This window comes from Chanodichthys erythropterus, chromosome 3 (assembly GCF_024489055.1).
Source record: "Chanodichthys erythropterus isolate Z2021 chromosome 3, ASM2448905v1, whole genome shotgun sequence".
Taxonomy (NCBI): domain Eukaryota; kingdom Metazoa; phylum Chordata; class Actinopteri; order Cypriniformes; family Xenocyprididae; genus Chanodichthys; species Chanodichthys erythropterus.
Window position 1 is genome coordinate 52385843 of NC_090223.1, and position 14031 is coordinate 52399873.

Genomic DNA, 14031 nt, shown 5'->3' on the forward strand with positions numbered 1-14031 from the left:
TGTGTGTCTGACGCTGAAAGGTTAACCAGTAGCCTTCACAGCCTCTGTGACATTGACTGAAAAGTTATTTCAGAGGCGGAGAAAGTTATTGTGTGTTGATAAAAGATTGCAAAGACTTTCATTGGACATTTTCTAAGACCAGCAATACATATTACATAATTAGGGACAGTTTTGGTTTCATGTTGACTTCTAAGTTCATATCAAATTAAATTCCTACTGTGGGGGTGGGGGAGGAAACACTGCTTGCAAAGAACAGATGTGAATTATTTATGGAGTTACTCAAAGTCATTGTGTAAATATGTGCATTTTACATATTTCATATGCACTATTGTTTGTACAAAATAAAATATACTTTTAAAATGGGCGTATTTACATTTTTAGCAGCTGTAGCTGGGATGAAAATTAATGTGGGATGTTTCATAAGTGTACAACTTCAAAAAGCATTGGGATTATTGACTGTAGAGATACACAAGTGTGTGTGGGCGTTTGTGTGTGTGTGTTTGTGTGCGTGTGTATGTGTGTCTTTGTAAAGCTGTTGACTCATACATGTGTGATATTCATTGTTCGTCCTGTATCATGCAGAGCTGACGGTCTCAAAGCAGGAGGAATTCTGGGAAATCTGACAGTGATGATGCAGCTTTGCCATCAGCGGCATCATCTGAGAAACCTGCTGAGAATAGAAACTCATGCAGCTTTGAGACACTTTCTTCTTCAAAGCTTTTCTTTAAAAAAATAAATAAATAAATAATACTGGCAGTGCAGTAGATCCTTGGAGTGTAACTCAGGTCCTCTGTGTAGATGTTTCACTTTTTTGGGTGTGCAGTGGAGCTAATATCTCTAACAATCTCAAAATTATTTCTAACTGTAGTCAGATAAATCCAAAAATATGTGGGGCTTTAACTAGAAGTTCATGAAATTACATGAGAAGTCTGTTTTAAAATGTAATTCTGTTCCCTTCATAGTTTTAACTAAACAATGCCTTGTATAACTCATTAAATAATGTATTATTATAATTATAAAATGTATGGAAATATCTTCTAATTACAACAATAATACTAAATAAATATACATTTATTTGGATGATTGTCCAGGGGGGTATTCCAGAAAGCAGGTTATGTGACATACCTGGGTATGTTTAAGAGTAAGTAAGCGGATAACCTCAACTTTCGGTTCCAAAAACGGAGGTAACTTTTAGGGTATATAAGTAGCCATAGCAACTTGCTCTCTGAACATAACCTGCTCCGGAGCAGGTTATGTTCAAGGGTTAGTTAGCTTAAGAGGATATCAGATGCATGTTATATGATCAATATGGTTATATTAATGTATCTAAATGTGTTATATAGTTACAGTTATATACACAATGTTATATTATACAATATATAAATGTTTATTCAATTCTAATATATTAATTTATTTTATTGTCATCTCACACATGGATCTGCTTTTTATCCTTTATAACAGGACATTTTCTATGCTATAATTTCTATAATAAAATACATATCATATATGTGATATATATTAAATAATTAGCATCAAACAAACAATATTAAGATAAAAATGATGTGCACCAAGTAGGTTATGTAAATCGCCATTAAACAAAAGAAGAAGAATAAAGTAGAATGGCGCGCATTTTCTTAGCGTCTGTTTCCATGGTGAATCATCGATTCGTCGCTCTGTTGAGAATGTCTTGTGTGTTAACCGGGAACATACTCTGGGTTGGCTGAACTTACTCTCGGACGCATTTTTGGAACCAGCATACCTCGAGTAAGCAAGGTTTGGGTTAATCAACCAAGAGTTCAGGGTATATGTGACAGTAAGTTAACCCTGCTTTCTGGAATACCCCCCAGTTATGTCAGGTTATGTCAACCTCACTTCAATACACAACAAAGTAGCATGGCAAACAAAAGGGCTTAAATACAGGACTATAGGGATCACATGACAAAAACAACCAATGAGAACATGACACACAAAATGAGGGAACCAATCAGAACATTACACATGAGACTAGGAAAAGACTAGGGCAAGGAATATCAAGTAGTAGAAAATGTGTGAAATGTAGCAGTTAGTTGATATCACTCTTGTCAAAGCTCTGATTTCTGAGATGCACATTTAATTAAATTTTCAATTTAATTTGCGAACCCGATGTACTTATTTCATTCAGAAAGTTTACATTCATTCATGTAGCATATCGTACAAGGTTTAAAATATTTAAAGGTGTGGTTCACTGTTTTTTTCTAGGCTTGAATGTGTTTATGGGGCGCAGTTTAACTAGTCATGCTGCTTCGTTTTTTAAAAAAAATGCAGTTTTTTAATATATATTTTACCTTTATTCTACACCGCTGTTTGCCTTCTCCTAAAAACACTCTGTTGGGTTTCTGGTTCTATGAAGCCCTCCCTTCGCTGTCCGGAAACGCCACGGCCCTTACCATTACGGGCAAACATCGCATGTGCTCCGGTCAAAGTCCAGTCTTTGCTTCGGTGGAAATGTAAATAATGGCGTCAATATTGCAGTATAAATTGGAGCCCGAATCAGACCCAAATAGCAGTAATGATGAAGAGGGTCAAGCTGAACCTCTGTAAGCACGGATTTTCATTTTAATGGACGTTTAGTTTATGAATGTTAAGTATTTTTGTTTGTATTTGTGCCAAAGTGTTTAGATATGCTGTCACTTGTAAATGTTACTGCTGTTTGTTAGCTTTCAATATACGGTTTTATCCTTATTAAAGCTTTACTGTAGCTGAATACATGACCGAGTACTAGCATTTTTGTAAATGTATTGTTTAATTTATAGCATGAATGAGCATGTGGGTAAACACAACATAAAAGCCGTGATGAAACAATGCTGTACAGTGATAACAGAAACGCCAACAAACATCAACAGAAGTTCGCTGCTGTGATTACATAGAAGTTTGTTGGTGTTTGTAGGCGTTTGTAGGAGAAGTATGAAAAACCGCGTTGGTCTTTGTTTACCTCCCCGAGGCCCATAAACAGCAGCTTCTGCTTTTAAAATGGGAACTGCTTCATCTTTCAGTAATAGCCTTGGTGTAAATCCAGCATTGAACTTGTGTAGATTCTGAAAGGTGTCTTCTGTAAAATGTGCATCACAGACCGCTAAATTAGCATTATAATTGTCAGGAACAGAATTAAACTAATTTTAAACATTGTTCCCAAAGTCCAGCATCCCTAGGAAGAAGACTTGTATGCACATGACATGGCCTCACCCACTTTGTATGCAGTGTTTATGTTAATTGCAGGGTTTATGATGTCACCAACCCGGGAAGAAGCTTGTTGTAGTCCAAACCGGTTGTTTTTGTAGGCATTAAACTGCCATAATTTTAAAAGACAATATCTCCGTTTGCATTGAACTCTCAGCGCTGTAACTTTGCAGATACTGTTTATGCTTAAGCAGCAACATTACACACTAACTAAAGTTAAAAAAGTGAAATCGCAATGAACCACCCCTTTAAATAGACGTATTGAATAATGGAAATAGCCCTGGAGTTGACCCAAGCGGGTCAGTCCCCCTCAGAGCCAGGAGCGGATCTATAGCTGATAGATCTATGGTCCACAGACCCAATCCCCACCCAAGTCCCCAGCCTCAAATCTTCATCTTCTTTGCCGGTCCCGTCCGGTTATTTGGTTATTTGTCGTCGAGCTCCTCGGCTCTGTCCCCGTCGCTCTCTTTTTGTGGCTCATCTTTCTCTCCTTGGGATTCACCGAATCCCCGGCTTCACCTCTGCCTACCAGCCCATTACCATGGCCTTGGCTCACCGCTCCTTCATCACCACCTCAGCCCATTTGCCCAGAGACTCAGCTGGGCTCCCTCATAACTCCAGGTCGGTTTCCGGCAGTCGACACCCAGCTTTTGCCATAGACTTCCGGCCTTCTGGCTGCACCTACACCTTGCACCCCTATGGCGTCATCGAGTTCCTTCCTTCCTCCAACCTCCCCATCATCCTTGCTCACTCCATTGCCTCCCCAGTCCTCGTCTCCGCCTCAGTCCCACTAGCCAGAAGCTCATCGTCAGGCTTCCAGACCTGCGATGTTCCGCCGGTCCCTACACGCACCATGGTTCCGCCTCTGCCGATCGGTCCCAGGGTTCCATCCACCCTCTCAGGACTGCACCCTGGATCCTCCCATGTTCAGCGCTACCATGGCGCCTGTGGCCAACTCCTCCAGGCTTCTGTCTGTCACCCTCTTTCCTCATCCTGAACTTTCTTAGTCAAGTTTTCATGGACTTTCAGTTTGTTTATCTTCATCACGTATGTCTCTTTGTCTTTGTTCCTGCCACTGATCAGTCACCATGGAAACTAAACATCACATCTGTTTGTCTTTAGTCATCATCTCTGTAGTCCCTACCTGTTTCCTGCTCATTTTCGTTATTGTTGTTATGGATGTATCATGCTCTTCTGTGTCCATCATTCATTAAAACTGTATGTTTATCACCATTTTCTTCATTGCACACTTTCTAAGACACTACTACATTACAAAAACAATGATGATCAGCAATAAATTTTAAAAGATTACACTAAATAAAGGTAAAATAGTTGGAAACACACTAATTTACAAAACTGAGTTGAAACCATAGTGTTTTATTTAAAAGCCATGTTTTTACCATATAGATTTTTTTCAGTAATTGTAAAACTATATTGCTAAAAGTAGCATGATACTAAAAAGCTAATATTGAAAAGTTCAGCTTGCTTAAGCTTAAAAAAATGCTTCACCATGATTCATAGGATCCTCTGCAACTCACAGTTTATCGATGAGATACAGACTAAATTAAGCACATAAATTCATCAGCCTCCCCCTCAACACTTCTGTCTCTATCCATCTCTCGTTCTTGAGTCCACATGTCAATTTCTGTTCAGTTCAGCTTTAAATAATGTTCTTAACAAGGCTTCTTAACAGGGCGTCAGGCCAAAACCCCAGTGAGCGAAATAAAGTCTTTATGAATGTAAGAAACCTTTGAGAGAAATGCTATTTTTCAAAAGAGTAGTTAAACCCTGGAATTGTAGCTGCTTATTTTAAGCAGTAAATTTAAATTTAAGCAGTGTCTTTAACCCTGTCTGCATTGCATTGGGATGCCAATCAAATACCTTTTGTAAGAATATGCAGGGCTCTGTACTTTTGATCATATTTCTTGCCATTATTTTTCAGAAAGGTTTTTGTCGACAATTTAGGAATTCTCAGCAGGTACAGTTTTGTGCTCAGAAAACAGGCATATGTAAAGGAGAATGAGAAGCACATGGCTGCAGAAAACAGAGAGCAATTCCAGACATGGTCTCAAAACTTCAAAAGATTCCAGGAAAGCTTTGAGAGCCTTCAGAGTCACAAACAAACCCCTGCAGAAGGTTCAAATGTCTTATGCTGGACTGCGTTTAGAAGTAAATGCCCTTTTGCAATTATAGTTTTACAGGCAGTCGCAGTAAACTTCTACTTTAAAGTTCTCTGGTTTGTCATAAAAAAATAAGCATTTGCTCTACTCTTCCACTGTCAGTACTTTTCAACCTTAGTAATTTCACTAATATCACTGTCATATTACAATACATTAATCCAAGCCGTTGTCTGATGGGCCCACTAAGGCCTTTACTACTGACCTGTGAGTTTTAAGCAGTGGCCTTTCATCAAAGTTACCAAAATAACTGAAACAAAGCTATCTTTTAGGCTATGATTTTTTTTCAAATGATCAGCATATTTTGTGATGAAAACCATTTAAATCATGTCAGTGTTTAAAATCGTTTGCACAGTCCATTTACCAAACAATCTAAACTCTCTGGAACTATTTAATTCTTATGAATACATTATTTTGCTTTTATAGTGATGCTTCATCTACTACAAGATATTAGATCTGGGCAATATAGCTAAAGAAATATCTTAATATTTTTCAGACTTTCAATGACATTTAATATATATGTTAATTTTTGCTCTAAAAAGGTGTTTTTCTATTCCAAGTACATTCATAATGTTTAATGCAATTCTCTAATCAAGATGTTTGCCATGCTGCTGAATAATAATATTTTTTAATTTTTGTTTAGTTGTTATATATATATATATATATATATATATATATATATATATATATATATATATATATATATATATATATATATATATATATATATATATATATATATATATATATATATATATATTTTACAGAAATAGTTTAATATATACAAGTATTTCCATGAACATTTTTGAGGGATACTACCAAATGGTTGTATTTATTGAAATGGAGAGATTTACACTAAACAGGTCCACACCAGTTATTGCTTTAGGAGGTGCCCCCACATTTACATTTATATTTATTTTCTAGATAAATGGTTTTCTTATCAGAGCACCAGGCAAGAATATGCATAATGTGCATAATTACCCTGCACAAGATAAAAGATGCAAATCAAGCAGTGAGCTGAAGCGCAGCAGTGTTTTGACTCTGGATGCAGGGTCGTAAGGTTGAATCAGTTGCGTATGGTAAAAGCTCAGCTGCATGCTGGTTTATTACCCAAAATTTTGCAAGATTTGTTGAGAATTTCTGGAGACTGCCCACCAGCATAGGTCATTTTTAATGCAAAAGCTTCCCAGCATGGTGCAGGGTTGGGCTTCTGGGTAATTTTGTGGGTTATATAGGCTTATATTTGAGCGTTTTAAAATACATACAGCCAGGGGTGGGAGATATACTGATAGAAACGATTAACCAATTTAAATTTGTCAACTGGTAGAGATTTTGGACTATCGTCCCTATCCTCTATCATAGTTAGCAATTATCTTTTTAAACATAGTCATTTATGTCTTAAGTAAACGTAAATGATTGAGGAAGAAAATGCATGTGTAACAGTATATTGTACCTGTGCATTTAATCTTAAAGTGACAACAGCCTAATAAACCTGCTGCTGTCTGTGTCAATAATGTTAATCAAACAACAAAAGAGAGAAATTCTGAGAAAAACTGCTCTTGAATGAATCACTTTTGGAACTTTATAAGATTAAATGAAGAGTTCAGATGCAAAAGCCTCTAAGTGCCATCTGAAATTTTCTTCTAAAATTAGCATTTTTATCAAGCTTGTATGTTTATGTTCAATTGTTTCACTTTAATGGCAATGAAAAGGACCTATTAATTAACATTAAAGTGAAGTTACTGAACCTAAACATATGAGCTTGTTAAAAATGCTAATTTTAGAAGAAAATTTCAAACGGCACTTAGAGGCTTTTGCATCTGAAGTCTTCAAATGTAGATTTCATTTACACAGTGAAGGCGTAGTGTAGTTTTTTTTTTTGTACATTTGATTAGTTTATACAATTCATGTATTTGCCTGTTCTATTGTAGTTTTTTTGTCCTTTTGCTTGTAATCAGTTTCTGTGTTCTTAATTTATCACTGACTGTTTACTTGTCTTCAGTAAGATTAAGTTAGGGTTATTTTCTTAGGCTTATAGTTTTTGTGATATTGAAATTGTGACAAGAAAAATTATTTCAATGGTATCAAATTTTGATTTAAAAACTTTTTGGCAAAAATAACTATATGAAGACTTAAGATGCAAAAGCCTCTTAAGTGCCATCAAAACATTTCTTCTAAAAAGAGCATTTTTATCAAGCTTGTATGTTTAGGTTCAGTAATTTCACTTTAATGGCAATTAATATGTTCTTTTCAATATTTTCATAACTGAAAATAAACATACAAGCTTGATAAAAATTATAATTTTAGAAGAAAATTTCAAATGGCACTCAGAGGCTTTTGCATCTGAAGTCTTCATATCATAAAATATATTGCCATTGTGAAATAAAATTACTCATATCGTGGTATGTTGGTCATATCACCCACCCCTACATACGGAAATGAAAAAACAAGACTTTTGGGGCATGTTTGATGTAGTCCACCTTGGAGGTGCGTTCTCACCATGTCGTAATTACGAGATTTCAACTTACGAGTTCACGTCCTTGTAGAGCTCATAATTACAACTTGCAAGCGGGGAATGTTCAGAGAGGTCCTACTTGTACCACATGACCTCTGTATCTACTGACCACTGCAGATTCATTTAGTCATTGTATTATTAATAATTCCCAGTCTGGGGACGTAAACAGCTCAGAGTAAAATGTCACATGTTGTCATCTCAAAATTACAGTAATTACGGCATGACATGAACACAGCATGAGACGGCACCATTGCCATGTGACAAGTGGGATTAGAGAGCAGCCGGGTGATTCATTCTACGCAGAAGTCTGGGTCAGCTCCCACGTCTGACCAGAAGATGGAGCCTGCAGGTGACCCATCCATCCGTTTTTCAAACCGCTGGTCCAATGTGGCTGCAGCATAATATCATACAGGTATAAATAGATTTTTAAGTTTTATTAAGGTTTATAAATACTAGTTTCCATGACAGAGTTCAAGATAAATCTTTTCATTACTACTGGAACTTGCAGTTTGCAAAGTTTCAAAGGATTATTAAAGCACAAACTATGCAAAAGTGGCAGCCCTTCCGGCACACTCAGGGCCCTATTTTAACGATCTAAGTGCACGGTGCAAGTGCACTTAGGGCATGTACGAATCCACTTTTGCTAGTTTAAAGATGGGAAAAATGGTCAGCGCACCCTGTGCATGGTCTAATAGGGTTATCCCTATTCTCTTAATGAGTAATGGGTGTTTAACATGCTCTTTAAATAACTTTACACCAGGTTTCAGTTGGTCAATGGCAGTCTATTTCAGTTTCCTCAAAATAGCAACTCACCAACAATGAGTCTGAACACATCTCGTTTTCAGACCAGCACGCCCATGGGCACAAATGCATTTGCTTCCTGAAATCAGAGCTGTGTTTGAAATTACCCCCTATACCCCATTCACTATTATCTATATTAGTCCACTAATGTAGTTCACTTGAAGGAATAAATGTACTTCTGAAACGTGGTGCAGGACTTGAAAATGATAACTGTGTCAGGCTGAAACTAGCAAAAAACACTTGCGTCACGCCTGGTGTCGCATTGCACAGGGTGTATGATATGATCTGGTGTATGATTTATTTTAAAGTGTATCATATTCCACTGTTTTCATCAAAAGATGACCCCATAGTCTAAGCCCTGAAAATTCAAAGACTCTAGAACCACTCTTGCTTCTCGATGTTGGATTGAATGGAAAGCTACAGTTAGCAGACTGGTGAGTCTGGGTAGCAAATCTCTGAACTAAAAGACATTTAGAGGACATCCTTTCCTGAATCACCAGTGGGGGCAGCTTTAGTGCTTCTCTAATACTTCTGTTTGTTGCTATTGTCAGATCAGCCTGCATCTAGTGCCGTAATCAGCAAACACCACCAGTGAAGCCAAGTCAGCTAATGAACGCTGCAGTTTCTGGCCTGCTTAAACAAATGGACTTTTTATTTTTTGCTTTTATAGCTGGATGTAAAATGGCAAATGTCCTGATTTCGCTGAGTTAGACACGTTCCTGGTCAACATTTTTTTTTTTTTTGATCCTGAGACAACATTCCTGTACGAAGTTTTAATCCTAAATCTAACCCTACCCATAAGTTATCCCTAAAATCAGAGGGAAATTATTGGTTAATTAAACTGATGTAGCCTAAACTTGACATAAACTGTAAACTGGTCCTTCAGATCTGTTTGGTTAAATGCAATGTTGTTCTAGGATCAACGAAGATGTTATACTTGGTGAAATCAGGTTCTGCTAAAAGGACAATTTCTGATCATTTGACATTGACAATCTTTTTTTTCTTTAAAAAAAAATATATATTTTAAAAGTCCTCACACAATATTTAAACAGCTCTCCACTACAATATACACATACAAATGTGATGAAATATTACCAATATGATTGTAGCACAACACAGGCAGTATAAGAAATACCACCATGCATTGTGCTTTAAAATTTCTTTAGACAGCCCACTTTAAAACAGCTCATTGGTTTCTGCTCATGTGCTGGTGAGCTGCTGACTGTTGTCTTGATCAATATGAGCGATCTCTCAGACAGACACGTGTAGGCACACTGAATAATGCTGTGTCCTGCTCCCTCAGCATGTGACGTGTAAAACTGTCCAGGCTGCTGAAACACTCAAAGACCCAAACCATTAATAGTATTGAACAGTTACCTTATTAAACACTGTGTTGAAAAAGAGGTGGTTCAGTCCACAGCATAATGACAACCCTGCTGAAAATTCCAGCATAAAACGAATTTTATATTGGTCTGGGCTGGTTTGGTTGTGCTGATCTAGCTGGTGAACAGGATAGTGATGCTGTTCTCTAGCAAAACTAAGCTGGTGTAGCAGGACCAGCAGCACTCCTGCTTCCCATGCTGGTGACCAGCAATGCAGGATTTTTAATCAGGGCAAACTGTGAGGCCGGCTTACTTTGTGATTTTATTACTACTGGTGGAAAAAAAAAAAAAAAAAAAAAAAAAAAAAAAAAGTACAATCATGCATTTTCATCCTGAAATCAAATTAAATTAATTTATTAGTTTTGAACCAGATGACCATTTCCCAAACAATATAGCTTAATTGTTAATAGGGTGGGCTGGGGGAATCTACAACTGTAAATAGCTGAGATGGACCACTGGTATTACAATATATGGCAGAACTGGAACATCCAATATGGCAGCTCTAGTAAAGAACTATCTAAATAAAAGAGCAAATTCGACAGCCGAAAAAGTCACTGCTTAGTCTTTAAGTGAAACTTTAAGAAACATTCACTTTAAGGGCATGTACATCTGACATGAGTTCAAGTCTTTCCCAGGTCTGAAAAATGCCAAAGTTCAGTGCCCTTAACAAGTGTATCCCATAATTCATCATGTTCAGGAACTTACAAAATCACACATTCCAGTATAATAAAAATTATATATATATATATATATGAGTGCTGGGCAACGATTAAATATTTTAATCGCGATTAATCGCAGTATGCGCAAAATTCAATAATGAAATCAAGAGTAATGTATTGCGTAATTTTATTCTTTCAAAGTACTGCTGTACGAACAAAAGCGCAATAGAAAATATGAACCGACGTCACACCTCGTTGCATGCCGGGGCGGCGCCGCCATTTTGACAGGATCGACCTCTATTACTCGTACTGAAATTAATACGGATTCTTGCTTACCTTTTGTTTTGTTTCTGCCATTAAGTGGAACGTTAACATTTTTAATGGTATCGTTTGCAGGGAATAGAAGCTATTTTATCGCATCGCATGATCATTTTATTCATTTTTATTTTTTTCACTGAAGTTTTGTAGAATTTCGTTTACAGTGCAGCTCACTGCTGCTTCAGCCATCGTATGAATATCATCGTATGAATATTATCGAATGAATATGCAAATAAATCTATGTAATTAACACACTGAGAAAAGTCAATTCATTTATTTGTTGGAAACGTTTAAATGATGCTTAACCGAGCATATTGAGTAGGCCTACTTGTCATTGTAATTCCCCTTTTCCATGATCACAGATGAGGAGAATCAGAGATTATGGGTCAAATTCAGCGGACAGACGGACACGAACACACTGTATTTTTATATTTATTTTAACAAATGACAACCATACTTAGCAATTTCCTACCTTTATAAAACCCTTATGAAGAAAATTTATAAAATGGTTACATTTTAAGTGATGCTGAAAGTTTATATTTTTGTGTCATACGTTTTTCTGCATGTGCTTTATTTGTAAATAGAATTTGGTCTCTTTAATATCAGTCTAAGTGCATTAAGCGTTTTCTTGAGATGACATGAGAGGAAACCGTTTAAGATATAAATGTGTTGCATTCATATTTTGGGCTCATTTGCGTATCTCCACACAGTATGCTTTAATAAACATGTACAGAATTGTTGGTCACATGAAGCGTTTTGTTAAGCATTTGAATGTCCCCGTCAAGTTCTGCTTATTCACGAGCGCAGTGAGAGTCAGACTCGCAAAGGTAATGTTAATTATTAAACCAAACGAAATCAAAACGTTCAAAAACACTTAGCAATGTGATTCTTTTATTGAGTGATAAGCAGTGGGTACCTTTTTCCATTTTTCTGTCCGCACCAGATATTTTCTTTTTCGCGCTGTAGCTCTCTTAGGCACACAACAAATGCTTTCATTGGTTGAGACGCGTGATGACGCTCATCCCAAGCAGCCAGTAGCCTACTGATAAACATCCCGCCCCTCCTGTGACCCATGGTTTATGTTGTATTCGGTTGTAGTCTATCTATGTGTATTCAAACGCAGTGAGCAAAGGACTTTCAAAATAAAAAGTACATTAATGTGCGATAAACTAATTGTCGGCGTTAATTAATTAATGCGTTAACACGATAAAAACGCTTTAACTTGCCCAGCCCTAATATATATATATACACTCACCTAAAGGATTATTAGGAACACCTGTTCAATTAATGCAATTATCTAATCAACCAATCACATGGCAGTTGCTTCAATGCATGTAGGGGTGTGGTCCTGGTCAAGACATTCTCCTGAACTCCAAACTGAATGTCAGAATGGGAAAGAAAGGTGATTTAAGCAATTTTGAGCGTGGCATGGTTGTTAGTGCCAGACGGGCCGGTCTGAGTATTTCACAATCTGCTCAGTTACTGGGATTTTCACGCACAACCATTTCTAGGGTTTACAAAGAATGGTGTGAAAAGGGAAAAACATCCAGTATGCGGCAGACCTGTGGGCGAAAATGCCTTGTTGATGCTAGAGGTTAGAGGAGAATGGGCCGACTGATTCAAGATGATAGAAGAGCAACTTTGACTGAAATAACCACTCGTTACAACCGAGGTATGCAGCAAAGCATTTGTGAAGCCACAACACGCACAACCTTGAGGCGGATGGGCTACAACAGCAGAAGACCCCACCGGGTACCACTCATCTCCACTGCAAATAGGAAAAAGAGGCTACAATTTGCACAAGCTCACCAAAATTGGACAGTTGAAGACTGGAAAAATGTTGCCTGGTCTGATGAGTGTCGATTTCTGTTGAGACATTCAGATGGTGGAGTCAGAATTTGGCGTAAACAGAATGAGAACATGGATCCATCATGCCTTGTTACCACTGTGCAGGCTGGTGGTGTAATGGTTTGGGCGATGTTTTCTTGGCACACTTTAGGCCCCTTAGTGCCAATTGGGCATCGTTTAAATGCTACGGCCTACCTGAGCATTGTTTCTGACCATGTCCATCCCTTTATGACCACCATGTACCCATCCTCTGATAGCTACTTCCTGCAGGATAATGCACCATGTCACAAAGCTCGAATCATTTCAAATTAGTTTCTTGAACATGACAATGAGTTCATTGTACTAAAATGGCCCCTACAGTCACCAGATCTCAACCCAATAGAGCATCTTTGGGACTTGGTGGAACGGGAGCTTCGTGTCCTGGATGTGCATCCCACAAATCTCCATCAACTGCAAGATGCTATCCTATCAATATGGGCCAACATTTCTAAAGAATGCTTTCAGCACCTTGTTGAATCAATGCTACGTAGAATTAAGGCAGTTCTGAAGGCGAAAAGGGGTCAAACACAGTATTAGTATGGTGTTCCTAATAATCCTTTAGGTGAGTGTGTATATATATATATATATATATATATATATATATATAATATTATATGTCCTAATTGATCTAAGGCCTAATCCTGGCTTAGTCTAAGCCCTGTCCATGAAACCAGGCCGAAGTGTTTTACATTTTATTGGGAAGGATGAGTAGGTATTTTTTGTTAAAGTTTTGCATCTGCTTTTTATCACCACAGATTAAGCCAGGATTAAGCTTCAGTTCAATTTTGACATTTAAGTAGCTTTTAATGCCTTAGAAAAAAGGTGTTACTAGTGTGCATCTTGAGACAAACAATAGCACTGAAATATTTTAAGATGTCAGTGCAAGTTGCTTTAATTTAAAACAGCTCAAACATGCAATTTAGTCTGAAACTAGGCTTAAGCCTTGTCTGTGAAACCAGGGGTTGGAAGTTAATGTATTGAAAATCAAAAGGTGTACAAAATAAAGCTCTGTGTAAAAAAAAAAAAAAAAAAAAAAAAAAAACTTTCTTGCATTTTTACAATGTTGTAAAAGTATC